Source organism: Mus pahari, chromosome 22 (assembly GCF_900095145.1).
Source record: "Mus pahari chromosome 22, PAHARI_EIJ_v1.1, whole genome shotgun sequence".
Lineage (NCBI taxonomy): Eukaryota > Metazoa > Chordata > Mammalia > Rodentia > Muridae > Mus > Mus pahari.
Genome location: NC_034611.1, coordinates 45,160,109 through 45,168,554, shown reverse-complemented (window position 1 = coordinate 45,168,554; position 8,446 = coordinate 45,160,109).

The following is an 8,446-nucleotide window of genomic DNA, read 5'->3' as shown; positions in this document are numbered from 1 at the left end:
AGTACTCTCGGAGAAGAAATATCAAACAATCATTCTCATCATTTTCAAAACTAGTGGAAACAAAATAACACGGTTTAGAAAAAACAATAAATGTGAAACTCAAATTGGTTTTATATTGTGGCTAGGTAAAGGAAGCAGAAATGGTATGGAAATAGAAGACCAAATTGGAAACCAAGAGGCAGAACATAGCAATGCAAAGATAGGCAGTTTACTTATAAACAGTGGGATGAAACTGAAGTGACAAGCATTGTCTGAAATTGCTGACTGCCACGTGCATGCATGTTCGCTCTTAGTTTTGTCAATATAAAAACCCAGCATTTACTTCATGGGGGCAAATAATTTATTTTAGAGACAAATATGAATGGCCAGCCCAGGAACATGGTCTCAGGTTACCCAAAATGTCAAGCTCCAGAAAGGTACTAACTTTATGATGTTTCATAATGACAGGACAAATGAAAAGCAAAATTTTTAACATAAAACAAGAGGACCTAAGCGAAGTAGGTTAGGACTAAGCAGAAGTCACTTGTACAGGCCACAGATTGTTTCCGATGCTTCTCTTAGTCTTTAGGTTGATGAATGCTTGTGATATATTAGTTTACTGCAACGGGTTATAGGATGGTAACTCACAAGCAACACATGGGAAATAAATGTCTTTTTAGACGCCTAAAGAAAACTCGGAATAATTTATCTCCAGATCTGTAACTTTCAACTCCCTGTAATCACGGAAGTTTTAACTAGTCAATCAACTATGTAGAACCTTGAACCTCTGTGAGGCATCTTTCCATTGCCGAAATTCAGTGTGACGTCACGTCTAGAACAATTTTAGGTATTTTTGTGTCGCCATCCCTGAAGGGGGATGACAGCCATCCCTGGGTTTTTAGGCAGAGTCTCCTTCATTGTTATTATAACTGTGCAGAAACAATGAGGAGGCTAACCTCCAGTAAAGGAGAAAATGGAATATATGGAGAGAGGGATGACAAGCATTCAGAGCTGTTTGTTAACAAAGTGAACTCCTCGGCAGCTACTGATCTTATAGCTCCTCATCTACAGATGAGGCCTCACGAAAATTCCCCCACTCCAGGATGGCACATTTACCAGAGTGGTCTTTTGCAGATTTTGTGCAGGTAACCACATTGCTGAAAGCTCACATGCATAGCATCCCTATTTTAGCAACAAGATAATATTTCACATCAGTACTGCTAGTCATCCACATCTCACACTTTCTTTCCTGAGAAGTTCTGTATAGAGGTCATATTCTAGATATACAAGTTGGGGGTGTGCATCACATTGTCATTTATTTTCTGAATTTGGAACAGTTGTGAATCTTTATAGTAGCCCATTGCTGTTGTGACATAAAGTTTCCTTTATGAAGAATGAAAAACTTCAGTTTAATATATGTATGTATGTATATATATATATATATATATATATATGTAGATGATATAGATGGTATAGGTATAAATATAGATAATAGAGCTATCAGTAATTATGTAGATGATATATAGACAGAGATGATATAGATATAGATATAGATATAGATATAGATATAGATATAGATATAGATATAGATATAGATATAGATATAGATATAAATGTTGAGGATATAGTTGGAAATTATGCTAAATTTAGTAAAAGATAGTCCTAGCTCTTTTCCTAGGGACTTTGACCTCTTCAGTCACTGGTTCTTGGATATATATATATGCGGTTACTCTTATGAAGTGAGCCTTATTCCAGTTGAAAGTTGGTTACCTATAAAACATAGGTGCCACTATTGCATCATGGTAGTGATTTGTAGGCTTAGCTGTTAGGTCAGACTATTCATAAATTTTCTCCCTTCGGAAGTTTGAGAGCTGTGCGATCTAGCCCTAAAGGAGGTGCTGTCAGGTCAGTTTCCACTGACTTCTCGAAGTCCTTAGCCCAACGTGTGTGGTATCTTCAGCAATAGTGCCATGCCTTGGAGCTATACCAGGCAATACAGGACAGTGGTAATAGCCTATAGTGTTCAGGTAGTCTCATGGAGACCCTGACCAATAACTCAAAGGGACTGTACCCTGATTGGCACTGTGGGTTTGCTAGGTAAGCTATGACCTCTAGGGGTTACATTAGCACTTGGTGGGAAAACTCCATTTAAACTATATATCGATATCAAAATAGAAATATAGATATAGATGTGTATATGCCTGTATGTACATAACATATAATTTATATTTTTATTATTTTTATATGTATGGGTGCTTTTTAATGTTTGTGTCTGGTGCTCACAGAGGCTAGCAGAGGACATCAGATCCCGTGAAACTGGAGTTACAAATGGTTGTATGCAGCAAAGCTAGTACTGGTGATTAAACCTATGTCCTCTGAAATTCACAGTCAGTGATCTTAACTGCTGAGCCATTTACTTTGTGTGTATTTTAAAAGTGAACATTTAAAACATTCTCTATGGCTTTTCAAATGTCCCGTGTGTTATTTACTCCTCTTTCTGCCCTCCCTGTCTGTGTGATACGTCTCCCCACACCAGTTAGGCTTCCCTGCCTTGCTTTCCTCCTGCCTCCCACCCTACTGGTGTCTTCCTATTTTCATTTCTAGGGGTCCTGCTTCTTCCTCTCCCACTGATACTTTTTTGCCTTCCCACCTCTTATGGTTACTTAAGTTGTGCATTTGGGTAGTATATTAGAATCAAAATTATTTTGTTCCAAAGGTCATGCTAGACATCAGAGAGCAACAAGGAAGCGGCTTAGCTGCTTTGAACCTACAGTTGACTCCTTGACAGAATAGACTTAGTTGTTAGAACAGACTAGGAAACTTTTCGAGCATACAAAGTTAAAAACAACAACAAAAACCATGAAGTTAGAGAGGAAAGTGTTTTCTCATGAGTAAGGGCTTAGTGCAGTATCTAGACGATGACCTCCAGACCTCTGGAATGGGCCAAGGAGATGCCAACTTTGCAAAGCGTGTGTGTGGTGACTCTGCATTTTGGACTTGATTGGAATACTGATCTCTAGAGGACCAATTCCAAGTGAAAAAACAAAAACAAAAAAACAAAAAACAAAACAAAACAAAAAAAACAGAGAATAGCTTTTAGTCTTTTTTACGGGAGCATTTATAATTACGCAAGGTAGTGTAATGACTACTTCAAAACATACCATCATACACAAAAACAATTAAAAGAGTTACATTTCAGTAATATGCTTTATTTGCCATATGAAAATGACATTCACATCACATTAGCACCTTCTTAGCCACGCATATTCTCCTGAACTCAGTGTTAGCTTTCCTAACCAATTGCTATGAGTGTTTCTTAAGTGTGATAGGAAAACTGACCCAAGAACTGCTTTTAATGGATTGCCTTCAAGGATTTAGTCACAGAATTTAAAGTTGTTAGAAAGACTCTCCCCACTGCCCATCCCCTTCCCTATACAATTATGAGGATTGATTGATTAAGTAAAAAGGAAAATTTGCTACATATTTAAAAGCAAAAGTAAAAATACTTTAACTTTGTAAAATGGAAATAAAACTATGTTCAATACAGTTATTTTCAGTGTTTCTCTTATTTTGCCTTCATAAACACTGATGCTAATGTAAACTCATATATGCATTTGCCATCTGCCTACTATTGATCTTTCTGTCAATATATTAATTCTCATGCATATAATTAAATATAAAAATTCTGTGTTGAATTTATTTGATAGCAAATTATAAAAGTACCAAGGTATTATGATGTTAATAACTTAATTTCTTTCCTTTTCTTTTTTTTTTTTTTTGTTTGTTTGTTTGTTTTTTTGTTTTTCAAGACAGGGTTTCACTGTGTAGCCCTGGCTGTCCTGGAACTCACTCTGTAAACCAGGCTGGCCTCGAACTCAGAAATCTGCCTACCTCTGCCTCCCAAGTGCTGAGATTAAAGGCGTGTGCCACCACACCTGCCTATAATTTAATTTCTAATAATGAGAAAATTATGAACTACATATTCATTACATATGACTAATTCCTACATATTGTTTCCTGTAACAAATTAAACATTCTTTAATTCAATATTTCTTAAAGAAATACTATATAAATGTACTTTAGTCATTTTTACAGTTTTCAAAATTATCATCTCTTAATATAGAGCTCAGAACATATACTATTCAAAATTTCCCCTTTCTATAAAAGATAGAGAATTACTGTCCCAACATGTTCTTTGTCTTACTTTTCAATGTATTTCTCCTTTTTGGAAGAGAAAATTGTTGTTATATGTTTAAAATCTAGCTTCAGAAGTTTGGGCTCAAAAAAGTCATTGTGTGGTAAAAGAGGATGACCATTGTTGAGTAATTCTCAAATGAGAGCAGACAGATTAAATGAATGATCCTTAAAATCAGTTGTGTGTCCAAGGAGCACCACTGCCCAGAGTTCTTGTTTAAAAGTCACATTGAAAATTCCACTTTTTTAGAACGGGTTTCAGTAGATAGCAGACAGCATTTGAATTGTTTCAAAATCCTTGTTATCACTGAGATCATTTTAAATACCAACCTTAAAGTTTCTGTAATGATAGCAGTTACTGAATAATAATTAGTTGCTATTGTTTGTGGATTGCTAAAGCATATGGTACAGCCACCATGGCTCAAAGCAAATCTTCCCTTGAGAAACAATTTTCCAGTATAGGAAATTACAAATACATTAAGCAGAGGAGGCCATTTCTGAATTTGTCTCTGAGCCATGAAATGATGCAGAGAGGGCGTTTACTGGTTCAGCTCAAGACACAGCTGAGCAGCCCCAACTGAGAATCAGGAAAACAGCTGATGAAACTTGACTCTCTACGAACTGTTGTCTCTGCATCATTTCAGGTGCTCCCTCCTGGCTTCTGTTTGTTTGTTCTCAACCTATCAGCTGGACTTACCCTTTGAATAACTTTAGTGCCATTTTGTTACTTTAGAAACTTCTTTCTTACTCAAAAGTGAAAACAAAAGGAGTTCAATGATCTATAGGATGTGATACAATGTGGCATCTAATATTTTTCACACCGTAGTAGCTTGCCTCCTCCTGTTCATGTTTTCATCCCAACTAATAAGCAGCCTTTATTTGTTTTTTTAAATGATCCAGACATGATCCAGACCATGGTTTGTTTCTTCCCACTGAATGATTTGCTCTTCTTCAGGGAAGAGCCTGTTTTTTATTCTGTCATGAAAAACAATGTAGTAGAATCACTTCTTGATGATTAGAATAGAAATCATATACAGGTCAAGATTTAATTTATTTCTGTAGATTTTTCTACCTATAAAAAATAAACAACCTGGAGTATTTCAAATAGTATGACCTAAAGCATTATTATAATTTTCTGAAAAAATTAATTAGTAGCACCCTTTGAAAATTATTTAAAATAAAATGTATTTTGATCATAATGACCTAATACTTCTTAGATCCATCCTCCTCTTCCCCACCCACCAAAATTTGTGTCCATTTTAAAACTGAAATTCCCTAGGACTAATCTGTGCTGCTCAAATATTCTTGGGTATGAGATCTTCCCTTGGAGAGTAGCCAACTTAGCAGGGGACACACTATTAGGAAAAAATGTGTATGTCTCCCAGAAATCTATTGATTGCCAATAGCTCTACATCAGGGGGATTTTCTAGTGAACTCTCATAGCTATGCTGGAATTTGCTCGGCCTTGGCCTTGTACAGGTTCTGCGTATTTGTCAGCACCTTCCAGCACTCTGCAAGTTAGTCGGTAGAGACGAAGCCTCCTGGAAGTACCAGCTTCGTTTATCCATGACTCAAGAATATGGCTTCTTTAAGCATTACATAAGCATTAAACTAGAGTACAGCTCAGTATTGTGCATTGTAAGTCTGGTTTGTGTATTGGCCTGAGGACATGAGCTTAGAAGTATCTCTGCTCCTGGAATTTAATTCTCTGCTGTTTTCTTCTTGAAAGTGTTAGTGGCTTTCCCTTTAAGTTTTACTTTCTAAGTTAAATACAATTAGGCAGCAGAAAGCATCCCCGAAATGTGAGATTGCCTTTCCTGTTCTTTCCTCCTTTCCATCACTCACTTCAAGCTTCAGACTTGGTTCTCTTTTCCTCAGAGAGAACTGTAGATTTTTGCTTTAGCAGATTTTTTTCTATATCTTAGCTTACAACGGCATAATCAACTGTTTTATTACTTTTATAAAAATGATATCAAATAGAAAAAAAAAATCTTCATAGTAGCCTCATGCAAACTTCCAAAGGGTCAAGTTTCAGGTGATGTGTTTATAATTTTAAGAAATTATTTCATCTAAATATTACAGTTTTAAGTTACAAATAGCACAATTAGTTTTTCCTAGCAATCTATTATAAAAATACACAATATCTTATCCTTTCCAGTATCTCTAGGATGTGCTCTTGATGCTATAGTGTCTTGCTTCCCAATCCAGAAGACATATCTTCAGACCCTTGTATTTTTAAATTCTCTCTCTCTCTCTCTCTCTCTCTCTCTCTCTCTCTTGTTTTTGTTTTGTTTTTTCAAGACAGCGTTTCTCTGTATAGCCCTGGCTGTCCGAGAACTCACTCTGTAGCCCAGGCTTGCCTCGAACTCAGAAATTCTCCTGCTTCTGCCTCCCAAGTGCTGGGATTAAAGGCATGGGCCACCACTGCCCGGCTGTATTTTTAAATTCTTACTGCCTTTCTTTTTCAGAAGCAGACTTGAGAGGTTGAGTTTTTTTAAACTGTTAGGCAAGAAAATAAATAGATAGATAGATAGATAGATAGATAGATAGATAGATAGATAATTTGTGTGACCATAGCTTATAAAACATACTAGGAAAAAAATAAGCTAGAGTTTACCAGAACTACTCATCAAAATAGAGTATAGTATAGAAGAGAGAGTAACCAGAATACATTATATACATGTATAAAATTGTCACTAAACAATTTTTTCAGTAAAATTTACTATCAAAATCCACTGAATGATAGAATGTAATATGTAGTTTCATATGATATTTAAAATGACTAAAGAGATAAGTGAGATATAACAACTTGTCATATGTCTGTGTGCCTGATGTGTACAGAGCCCGTAGAAGAGTTGAAGGAAGGACTGTAATGGGTAGAGGGGTCAGGAGAACGCAGCCTACAGAATCAACTAAGGAGTGCTCACAAGGGCTCAGAGAGACTAAAGTGCCAATCCTGGCGCCCGTATCACGTCTTCTACAACCATCTGTGATTCTTTATCTTTGGGGGTTTTTGTTGGTCTCCTAGCAATGGAAGTGTGGATGTATCCTACTTTTACCTGCTTGTGGGACCTGGTAACTACTACTGGGCTGCTTATGCAACATTGATACGAGGGTGTGTGCTTGGTTTTACTGCATTCTCTTATGCTGAGTTTGGTTGCTATCACTGAGAGGCCTGCTCTTTTTGGAAGGGAAACGGAGAAGGAGTGAGCTTCTGGAGTGGAGGACTGAAAGGAGAGGAGGCTGCGGTAAGGATGTATTATATGAGAGAAAAAGAAAGATTATTTTCAATTCAATAAAAATGTATATTCTAAACAGCATTTAAAAAGATGCAGACAACCATGTTATAAAGACATGGTCATTTTAAAATTAATTTTTATATACTCAGAATTTTTAAAGAAATCAATGATGTGAAAAATAATCTAGATTACTTCTTGGTCAATCTCATTTTATTAATTGTAGAAGATCAGATTTAGTATAAATCATTAAACTTCATATAAAGTTAGGTTATAGTTATCGTATAAAGAGAGAACTTTCCTGGAGGGGGGAAACTAAAGTCAAGAGAACACAAAAACCTCCCAAACCACATAAACCTCCAAAATATACTTTAGCCAAGTTCTTACTTTGTTCTTGGTATCAATCTTGAATTTAGGGAAATCCTTTGAGCTTCATCCAGCAAAATGAAACAAAACAACAACAATAACAACAAAAATCAAACCAAACCAAACCAAACCAAACCAATCCAACCAACCAACCAACCAAACAAACAAAAAAACCCTGAAGCTATATAAAGCAATTTTTAACATGGTATTCAGTCTCGTTGTGACTGTAAGCCACTTAAAGCAGAGTGTGAAGGACTCTGTGCTGTATGGATGAGGGAAAGACATTATGTTATGATAATAAATGCTTTGCCAAGGTTGAAAATGCAAGAGTAAAAAATGAATGGAGTTAAAGAATGCTAAATAGGTAAATAACAGTGATGTAGAAAGATTACTGTTTAAATTCAGTGATTCTAGGACTTTTGTATTGTGTATTATGGATGCCTCTCCCCTCACTTACAAAATATACACAAAGAAGCACATTGTGCATGCAATACTGTGATTACCATGTTACTGAACATATATCAGTCATGATTCTAAACCTGATAGTAAATTAAGTAATCATTTACTTTGACTGGTAAAGAATAGGTAATAACATGGGTCTGTAAAGTATGTTCTGTGATTAACCACATGAACTAATTATACGGGGAAATTTCACACACACCTTTTATTTT